Genomic DNA, 11,456 nt, shown 5'->3' with positions numbered 1-11,456 from the left:
TTTCCCTATCTACAAACTTACAATACCAGGCCATTCTTTATTTCAAAAATAATCCATGAAATATTTATTATCAGCAGAGGATAAAGGCACCGGGGCGGGGTGATTAATGAATGCAGCTCGGCTCACAATCAGAATTGCCTGCACGTTACATCATGAAGGAGGAGTGGCTTGTTGGGGCATATTCTGCTTTCAATTTATCAATATCTAAAAGAGCCATGATTCGTTAATGAATTAAGACCTCTGTTGCTAAGGAGCAAAGAAAGGAAATTAGGTAATAAAAGATTTAGTCTCTATTCTAATAGGAACTAATAGACAGAAAGTCTATGGAATGTTCCTTACACCGCCCACAATTTCTGGGTGAGGAGTTAATTTACCAATGGGACTACCTCTTCCCTTTTTCTTACCAGTAATTAAAACTGGTAATTTGATTGCTTGTTGGATCCTGAAGGATCCCGTACTTCCATTCTACAAAGGGGAAAGGATTTTGGAGGATGTCCCTTAGACCAACATCCTCCCAGAATTACAGTCAGTCTTACTGGTCTACAATCACAGGCAAGTTTATACTCTGTAAATGACGTAAGTCAAAAGAGAACTGGTCCAATTGTCTGCCAGCTGAGAACTCTACTTACAGTATATTGAATAGAAGGCATTAATGGGTGAAGGTAACAGGTAGCAGTAATTGCTACTAAGCAAAAATGGTCCCCTGTGGAAAATATTTGGCTTTGATGCCACCTTAGCTTACAAGTACTACACTCATTGTCTGTGAACAGTCTGGTACAAGACTAGGGACAATATCACCTGGTGTTCAACATAAATTGCATCCCTAATAATAAAATGTAGCATGTTGCTTAATGAAAAAATATATAGTTGTAAGCAAATATAGTGAACCTGAATGTTTTCTTTTTATGCTTTGTCCTACCTCCTTCAGTGTGAGAGTAATTACAGAGAAGCTCCTGTAAATTCAGCTCTTGTTTATCAGCTCAGGCCAAGGCCAGCACATAGGACATGGGGAGTGAGTAAACTCATTCTTTAGAGCAGAGGTTCCCAAACTGTTGGGTTGGCTCCTCCTGGGGGTGTTTGGAGCAGTGGTTATGGGACTCAGCCTGAAGGCCTGTTATATTGAAATATAGGGGGAATGCATATTTGCTCTCCTAGTTATACCTAAGGGTTCATTTTAAATGTAAATTAGGGTGAGATTTTGTGTGATAAATAGTGATGAACAAATCTGTCCCGAGAGATTCGCAAAACGGTAAAAAAGTCACGCGGGAAAACAAACTGGCGCGCGAGACAACATGTTTGCCACGCTACAATTCTTTTGATGAGAGACAGTTCTTTTTGGCGCAAGAAACAATTCTTTTGACGAGACACAGTTCTTTTTGACGCAAGAACTATTCTTTTGATGAGAGACAGTTCTTTTTGACGCAAGAGACTATTCTTTTGATGAGAGACAGTTCTTTTTGACGCAAGAGACTATTCTTTTGATGAGAGACAATTCTTTTTAGCACAAGGGACAATTCTTTTGGGCGCGAGAGACAATTCTTTTTGGCGCAAGAGACAATTCTTTTGATGAGAGACAGTTCTTTTTGACGCAAGAGACTATTCTTTTGATGAGAGACAATTCTTTTTAGCACAAGGGACAATTCTTTTGGGCGCGAGAGACAATTCTTTTGATGAGAGACAATTCTTTTTGGCGCAAGAGACAATTCTTTTGATGAGAGACAGTTCTTTTTGATGCAAGAGACTATTCTTTTGATGAGAGACAATTCTTTTTAGCACAAGGGACAATTCTTTTGGGCACGAGAGACAATTCTTTTTGGCACGAGGGACAATTCTTTTGATGAGAGACAATTCTTTTAATGAGAGACAATTCTTTTTCCCGCAAGAGACAATTCTTTTGATGAGAGACAATTCTTTTTGGCACGAGGGACAATTCTTTTGATGAGAGACAATTCTTTTTGGTGCAAGAGACAATTCTTTTGATGAGAGACAATTCTTTTGATGAGAGAGACAATTCTTTTTGGTGCAAGACAATTCTTTTGACTCGTGACAATAAGTTTGACGCGCTACAATGCTTTTGACAAGTGAGACAATTTGTTTTTGACGTGGCAAATTTTGTTGCCTGTTTCGCAACAAAATCCACCAATAGCGAAACGCGTAAATTCGCTGTGAATCCATCCCTGGTGAATTTTTTTCACCCATCACTAATGATAAACATATTTGGTGTCCTAACTTTTCTTGAACTACAGCTAAGCAACTTATTCCTATATCTGTAGCCATGTTGTGCACTGAAGGGAGGCCTGTCAAAAAGGTTGGGCCTACAGGGAAACTTTTACTGAAGACATCCAATAAGCCCTGCTTTAGAGCTATAGCTATTGTTGCACTGACTCTAGGAGCTGTAGTACTTGCACAGTAACACCATACTAATAAAAAATTGCAAAAATAAAATGGAAAGAATGGGTTGAACACATCTATATACTGGCCAAGCAAAAGGATGTTGAGCAAGGGGTCCATTGATAATCATACTCAGGATTAGCCTACATATTGTCCTCCACTGCTCCTGCAAGAGCAACTTGTGGCACAGCATGGGTTAATTCTCAAATCCCCACTCATCAATCAGATGATTGATCTGTAATGTAACCACAGTAATAATGTCTATAGAATGTGCTGCAATGGCATTTCCATGTAAAGTCAAGACGATGTTAGTGAGAGCATTACAGTGCAGCGAGAGCGATACAATAGGAGAACATAAGTACAAACTAAAGAACAGCAGGAAGCAGGAGAAGGAAACTTTAATTCTAAGGCAGGTCTATCAAAATGAAGGTGTTCTTTTAAGAAATCCCACAGATTTGTATCCACTGGTGCAGCTGTGACAGGGACTGTGGGAGATTGGCAGCAATGACAGATGACAATAATTCAGGCGATCATCACGTAAGGGTATTCGCTTCATATCTGTTATAGAGACAAGGTCACAGATGACAGACAGCGGTTGCAATAGTGCATCGGGGGGGCATGTACGGAGTCTTATCAAATCTGACAGGTGAAGTAAAAGAACTGGAGAGTCTACAGCTCAATTGTTCTACTGTCAGAGAAAGACAGCAGTGCTGTACTTAAAGGAACAATGACTCTGCAAGTTGTAGTTGTTATAAATCTGGAATATACCCACAAGGGTGGTGAGATGGAGCTGTGTATGGACAATGTTCTCCATCTGAATCTAGTGGCCACCAGCTCTACCAGATCTACTGGTAGCTTCCGACTGAGCACCCCCAATATAGACTGAAAAATACAAGGAAATACAAGGAAAAATACATCTTTATCTCAGTATAACCCTGCAATGTTTTATAGAATTAATCATTGGAGCTCTCTCTGTATTGATAATTGCCTGTCCTTAGGTAATAATGCTCAATTATCCTTTTAAACTGACCTGTTAACCAAGTAAAGAGGAAAATACCATCTTGTTGAACATGAGTGCAATGAATAGGGCTTACTTTTTGCCTATTGTTTTAATCATGAGAAATGTTTATCTCCCGACATCAGCCAAACAGGACAAGCAGGCAAATTGAAGCTACTCCATGTTTGGTCCTTGCGAGGTTGATAATTAAAGTTTTTTTATAATGGACTCCTGCTTGTCTGTGCACTGGTAATCTAATTATCAACATCGCAAGGACCAAACATGGAGTCGTTTCAAGTCCCCTGTCGAGAAGTAACACAAAGCAGATTTTTTTGGTGATTAAGACAATAAGCACAAAGTAGGTTCGGCACAATTGTACTCATGTTGTATTATGGGATATACTACCCCCTTACCTCTGCAAAGTGTATAAGTTTATACATATATGTGTGCTGGCTTGCGTGTGTTTCCTCAAGATTCTTTATATGGATCCATCATTTTAGCATTTATGCCTCCCAAGCAACATATGGTATCTCGGCAAATCGCCTCGATATATGGAAAATTTGGACAACACTGCTTTAGAATTTTCAGCGTTCTGCAGCCAGGGGATAATTTCCCTTTGTCTCCTTGTGATTACATGTGTGCTCAAAGGATACATTGCTCCCCTTTGCACAATATTACTCAAAGCTCCAGCGGCTTAAATGAATACGTAATGTGGCACAAGCCAGCTGATTAAAGCGATTTTTCATTTTGAAAATACAAATTGAAATAATATAAAATGGGTTTTTCTTTTTGCAAATCGTTTAACAAACCGTGATGTAAAGAATGGGGACTGCATTGTGTTTAAACAGAGCCCAGAGCTACGGAATAAATATTACTCATGCCAATCTCCTGATACAGCAATGCAGAACTATATGTGTATATGTGTATACGTGTATATGTGTATATGTGTATATGTGCGTATGTGTGTATGTGTATATGTGTATATGTGTATATGTGCGTATGTGTATATGTGTGTATGTGTATATGTGTGTATGTGTGTATGTGTATACGTGTATATGTGTATATGTGCGTATGTGTATACGTGTATATGTGTATATGTGCGTATGTGTGTATGTGTATACGTGTATATGTGTATATGTGTGTATGTGTATATGTGTGTATGTGTATATGTGCGTATGTGTATATGTGCGTATGTGTATATGTGCGTATGTGTATATGTGCGTATGTGTGTATGTGCATATGTGTATACGTGTATATGTGCGTATGTGTGTATGTGTATACGTGTATATGTGTATATGTGCATATGTGTATATGTTGTAATAAAATGGCTGGGTTAGTTGTAGATGGACGATATGTTTCTCCCAGGGTTTTGCATAGTTGGTACCCTGGAACATGGAATAATTAATCACAAACCCAGCCCTTTAATACAGACCTTAGCAGCAAGGTGATTGCTGCAGCTGAGAGCCTTTTAAAAAGACTCCAGTGGGGGGAGGGAGAGTCTCTTCCCCACTACACAGGTAGCAGGAGCTGCGCTGCATGGGAAAGGTACTTATGATTTCTGATTTTGTTTGCTTCTATTAAGTTGGGGTTGGAAAAGCCACCCAACTGTAGTTAGGCTGCCAATTGTATTTAGCCAGCGCTCTGGTGCAAGGGTTTATTTTCCTGTTTCTTATTTTGTGTTTGTTACTGAAGTTTTGTAACAAAATAAACTGCTGGCACTTGCCTTTAAGAGAGCAACCTCTGTGACTGCTATGTTTACCCTAAAAGACTGTGGGAAGCGGCCCTAAGACACTGAACCAGATCCCCCTGTAGGTTCAAGTGTCACACGTGGTGGAGGACGCGGGCACCACACTCAAGTCTGAGGGTAAAAGTACTGTTGTTGCCAAGATGGAGGATGTTATAAAAGCTCTCATTCAGTCCACTGCAGTGCAGCAAGAAACAAACAGACAAGCTGCTCAGAGTGTTGCAGCTTTGCAGCAGCTGGTTGTACAACATGGAGAAAGTGTTGCTACCCTTGCCAAAATCCAGAAGGAAAGCACTGAAACGTTAGTGCGACAATTGGCAGAAGTACAGGCAGAGGCCCGTGAGGAACAGCAGGCGGCTGTACAAATGGTGCAACAGGAAATCCAGGCCTTATCAGAAAAGGTCAATGCAAACCCTGTGGCCACACAGCAAGCGAATAAGCTGATACGGGCAAGTCATTACCTGCAAAAGATGGCAGCCACTGATGATGTTGAGGCATACCTACTAGCCTTTGAACGCACCGCTGAGAGGGAAGGATGGCCAGCTGGAGAATGGGCAAGTTTACTAGCGCCTTTCCTAAGTGGAGAACCCCAGAAGGCATATTATGATCTGGAACCTGCAGAGGCCAGCAACTACAATAAATTGAAGGCAGAAATTCTTGCACGTCTGGGAGTGACAGCTGCAGTCCGGGCCCAAAGATTCCACTCTTGGTCTTTTGTTCCAGACAAGGCTGCCCGATCGCAGATGTTTGACCTGATACATTTGGCTAGGAAGTGGTTACAGCCTGACATCAACTCTGCCATCCATATTGTAGAGTTGCTTGTAATGGATCGCTTCCTGAGGGCTTTACCAGCTTCACTACGACGGTGGGTAAGTCAAAGTGACCCCCAGAATGTTGACCAGTTGGTCGCCTTGGTCGAAAGATACATTGCTGCTGGAGAACTTAGTAACCCACCGAGAGCAGAGCGGTTCTCTGGTACCAAGATCCTAAGTCACACTAGGTCTGGTAAGACTGGTTCAAAGTTAAAGGACGATGGGGAACAGCTTGGCACTAGACGGCAGTTTGATAATACAGTAAAATGTTTCAAATGTTTTGAATATGGACATATGTCTAAAGACTGCCCTTTAAATGTTGAACCTATGCAATGTGATATGAGTTACAGGGGTAAACCCCACTCGTTGCTTACAAGAAAGGCAGGTTCAGATGTTGTAAGTTGTTATGCGGGGAAACCACAATGGTGTACCATAAAAGTAAATGGGAAAGAGGTACAAGCATTACTTGACTCAGGGAGTATGGTAACCCTAGTAACCAGGTCCCTTGTGCCTCAAAGTAAAATTAATCATGCAAAACAAGTGGGAGTTGTCTGTGTACATGGAGATAGACAGGATTATCCTACCGCCCAGGTCACCCTGTCTACCCCATCTGGGTCTATGGATTACCAAGTCGGAGTGGTTCCCCAGCTGGCATACGAAGTGGTTTTGGGGAGAGATTTTCCTTATTTTCTGAATTTATGGGCTTTTGTCACCTATAAGTCACAAGAGTCCTTAAGGGGTACAAATGACCTTGAATATGCATTTCCCTTTGCTGATGTGCAGTCTGATGAGGTATTACGTAGTGAGGTAGGCTGCAAGGCCCCAACCCCGCTTCAGGTTTTGGTAGGGGACAATACAAGCAGTGATACAGAGCCCCGCACCTCTGATGAGCCTGAGAGGGAATTAGCTGACTTAGAAGTCAGCCCCGTTAATTATAAGAGTGCACAGTGGGAAGATCCCACTTTGCTGGAACCTAGGCGTAATGTTCAGGTGACAAATGGTGTTAGAAATAACCCAGATGGCTCCCTTTCTTATCCTTATTTTGAAGTGTCTAATGACCTTCTATATCGTGTAGAAAAGAGAGGTGATGACATACATAAACAGTTGTTGGTTCCCCAGGCCTTCCGTAATACTGTGCTAAGGCTTGCACACAGTCACGTATTAGGAGGGCATTTAGGGGTGGAGAAAACAAAAGAACGCGTTTTAAGGCGATTTTACTGGCCCGGGGTGTTTGCTGCCATTAGCAACTATTGTTCCTCATGCCCTGACTGCCAGCGTACTGCTCCCCAGAAAGCATATAGGAGCCCACTTGTGCCTTTGCCAATAATTGATGTACCGTTTGATAGGATAGCAATGGACCTGGTCGGTCCACTTATAAAGTCTGCTAGGGGTCACCAATACATTCTAGTTGTTGTGGACTATGCCACACGTTACCCTGAGGCTATTCCCCTACGCAATACTACAGCAAAGAGTATAGCGAAAGAACTAATGTTCATGTTTAGTAGGGTGGGTATCCCCAGGGAAATTCTGACAGACCAAGGGACACCATTTATGTCCAGGGTTACAAAAGAGTTGTGCAAATTGTTGCAAATAAAGCATCTCAGGACATCTGTATACCACCCGCAGTCAGATGGTCTTGTCGAAAGGTTTAATAAAACCTTAAAAACCATGCTCCGTAGAGTGATTGATAAGGATGGGAAAAATTGGGACTTCTTGCTGCCTTACCTAATGTTTGCAATCAGGGAAGTTCCCCAATCCTCAACAGGTTTTTCCCCGTTTGAATTGTTGTATGGTCGGCACCCCAGAGGGTTGCTGGACACAGTTAAAGAAACCTGGGAGCATGAAACTACCCCTCACCGTAGTGTGATAGAACATGTGGCTCAGATGCAAGATAGGATTGAGGCCATTATACCTATTGTACGTGAGCACATGCTAAAAGCACAGGAAGCTCAAAGAAACTCATACAATAGAAACGCTAGGCTGCGTGTATTTCAGCCAGGGGACAGAGTACTTGTTTTAGTCCCTACTGTAGAGAATAAATTTCTAGCAACCTGGCAGGGCCCTTATGAGGTAATTGAAAGAGTTGGCGTGGTTAACTATAAAATACGGCAACCAGGTAGAAGGAAGCCTGAACAGATATATCATGTTAACCTGCTAAAGCCATGGAAAGACAGGGAAGTCTTAATGGCAACACAGTCTCCAGACTCTCCAATTGATATGAAAGAAGTACCAGAGGTTAATATAGCAGACACCCTGTCAACTCCCCAAAAGCGTGAGGTCAGAGAATTTGTTAACCGTAACAAGGATGTTTTCTCCGCTATGCCAGGGCGAACTAAAATAATTGAACATGACGTTATTACAGAATCGGGTAACAGGGTACATCTTAAACCATACAGAATACCAGAAGCTCGTAGAGAGGTTGTTAGTAGAGAGATAAAGAAAATGCTGGAGCTTGATGTGATTGAAGAATCCCAAAGTGAATGGAGTAGTCCCATTGTCCTTGTCCCAAAACCCAATGGGGAAATTAGGTTCTGCAATGATTACCGCAAGGTAAATGCTATATCTAAATTTGATGCTTATCCCATGCCCAGGGTTGACGAACTGATAGAGCGGTTAGGCAAAGCAAGATACCTCACAACTATTGACCTGACAAAAGGTTATTGGCAGGTGCCTCTTACAAAACAAGCAAGGGAAAAAACTGCATTTTCCACCCCAGATGGGCTGTTCCAATATAAGGTCCTACCTTTTGGGCTACATGGGGCCCCAGCAACTTTTCAAAGAATGATGGACCGAATTCTAAAGCCCCATGGTCGTTATGCTGCTGCCTACCTTGACGATATAGTCATTCATAGCACAGATTGGGAATCACACCTAGCAAAAGTTCAGGCTGTGGTGGACTCAATTAGAAATGCTGGTTTAACTGCCAATCCCGCAAAGTGTACTATTGGGCTTGAAGAGGCCAAATACTTGGGGTTCTCAATAGGAAGGGGACTAGTTAAACCACAAGTCACAAAGGTGGAATCTATTCAAAATTGGCCAAGGCCTTCCACCAAGAAACAAGTCAGGACATTTCTGGGCTTAACTAGCTACTACAGAAGGTTCATACCTGACTTTGCTACTATTGCCAGCCCTTTAACTGACCTTACTAAAGCAAAAGCCCCTGTAGTGGTACGGTGGTCAACAGAAGCTGAAGAAGCTTTTGTCAAATTAAAAGAAGCCCTCTGTGCCCATCCAGTTTTGGTGGCACCTGATTTTAGGAAGGGATTTATTGTGCAAACAGATGCCTCAGATGTCGGCTTAGGAGCTGTTCTGTCACAGGAGATTAATGGTGAGGAGCACCCAGTTTACTACTTGAGTAGGAAACTTAATTCCCAGGAGAGGAATTATTCAATTGTAGAAAAAGAATGTTTAGCCATAAAATGGGCTCTAGAATCCCTAAGATATTATCTCTTGGGTAGACAGTTCAGGCTCATTACAGACCATGCCCCGCTTACTTGGATGAGCCAAAACAAAGAGAAAAATGCAAGGGTTACTAGGTGGTTCCTGAGTTTGCAACCCTTCAGTTTCACTGTAGAACACAGGGCTGGAATTAAACAAGGCAATGCTGATGGGCTCTCAAGGTTATATTCCTTAATGTCCATGGTCGCTCACCCCTCTAGGGCAGAGCTGGGTGGGGGGATGTGTAATAAAATGGCTGGGTTAGTTGTAGATGGACGATATGTTTCTCCCAGGGTTTTGCATAGTTGGTACCCTGGAACATGGAATAATTAATCACAAACCCAGCCCTTTAATACAGACCTTAGCAGCAAGGTGATTGCTGCAGCTGAGAGCCTTTTAAAAAGACTCCAGTGGGGGGAGGGAGAGTCTCTTCCCCACTACACAGGTAGCAGGAGCTGCGCTGCATGGGAAAGGTACTTATGATTTCTGATTTTGTTTGCTTCTATTAAGTTGGGGTTGGAAAAGCCACCCAACTGTAGTTAGGCTGCCAATTGTATTTAGCCAGCGCTCTGGTGCAAGGGTTTATTTTCCTGTTTCTTATTTTGTGTTTGTTACTGAAGTTTTGTAACAAAATAAACTGCTGGCACTTGCCTTTAAGAGAGCAACCTCTGTGACTGCTATGTTTACCCTAAAAGACTGTGGGAAGCGGCCCTAAGACACTGAACCAGATCCCCCTGTAGGTTCAAGTGTCACAATGTGTATATGTGTATATGTGCGTATGTGAATATGCGGCTGTACATTGGGGTTTGGGGGTCAATGGCTTCTGGTGATGGACAAGAACAGGCCTGGTATTAGGGTACAGAGGCTATTTAGACAGACCCCTTAGGGGCCAAATCATGAATAAAAGTAAAAAATACATACTATATTATATAAGCAATTATAATATGATTTCATTATAAACATCAGACTTTTTGCAGCCCCCCAGTTGCATTCCCCAATACTCAATTGACAGCCAAGTGTATTTAGTATCCCCGCCACCATGTTTGTTAGTTACCCTCCCTGAGATGGGGCCTTTTCTGCACTGACTAGACTTCTGGGAGTTATAATGTGCAACCTGTATCCCTTCAGCTGTTGTTACTCTCTTAATAATATATACTCCTCCTTATAGTAACATACCTCCCAACACAATTTTAACAGCTCAGCCCACAGCCCCAGATTCTTATTGAAAAGTCCCTCATATCCCTTTGATCTATTGCACTGAATGACAAAAAAGATACAATGTTTCTCAAACTTAAAATAAGGAGGCTTTTGGCAGAGAGCCCAGAATACTAACCCCCTGCACTTAGATACAATTGTAACTAATAAGCTAAATAGGTGTCTTGGGGGAATTGAGACTTGCATCTTAAAGGGCAATTTCACCTTCATTAGCAAAACTGTAATAACATAAAATAAGACCCCAAAACCCCCAGAAATGTGTTCAAACTTTACAAAACCTGCCACATTTTGTAAAATGGGAGTGGCATTTAGGGGGTGTGGTCGCAAAAAAACGGGCGTGGTCATATTTTTTGCATTTTCTTTTTGTCCCTCTTTGCATTTTTCAAATGTTGGGAGGTATATATTAATGGGCAATACTTGGGGTGGCTGGGGGGTATCACAGGGGGAGGGAGTGTAGATCCTTGGTGACCTTGGCTGGTGATTTTCAGGTGGCACCCCCATAAAGATAGGATCCTTGCTCAGGGGTGAATCTTGGGTTCCTGCCAGCTGAGAGAGCAGCCCTAATGCAGCCCTAATGCCGTGGATCCTGGTATAGTAGTACCAAATGTAAGGTTCAGCGGTGGAACTACAAGGGGAGTTGGGGGTGCGATTAGTGCAAATTTTGCACCAGGGCAAATACCAACCCTGAGCGTTGTGCTATAGGGAATACTTACCCCCTATTTTCCCAGGGCATGATATTGTCCTTTAACTTTCCTCGCCCGCCAGTGGGCAATACCCCTGGCAAAAGCTCTGTCTCCCATGCAGAAAAGCTCATTTTCCTGGCTGCTGTTCTACATTTATGTTTTATTTGTGTTATAAA

Source organism: Xenopus tropicalis, chromosome 8, assembly GCF_000004195.4.
Source record: "Xenopus tropicalis strain Nigerian chromosome 8, UCB_Xtro_10.0, whole genome shotgun sequence".
Lineage (NCBI taxonomy): Eukaryota > Metazoa > Chordata > Amphibia > Anura > Pipidae > Xenopus > Xenopus tropicalis.
The sequence above is the reverse complement of the archived record's forward strand: the minus strand, read 5'-3'. Positions refer to the sequence as shown.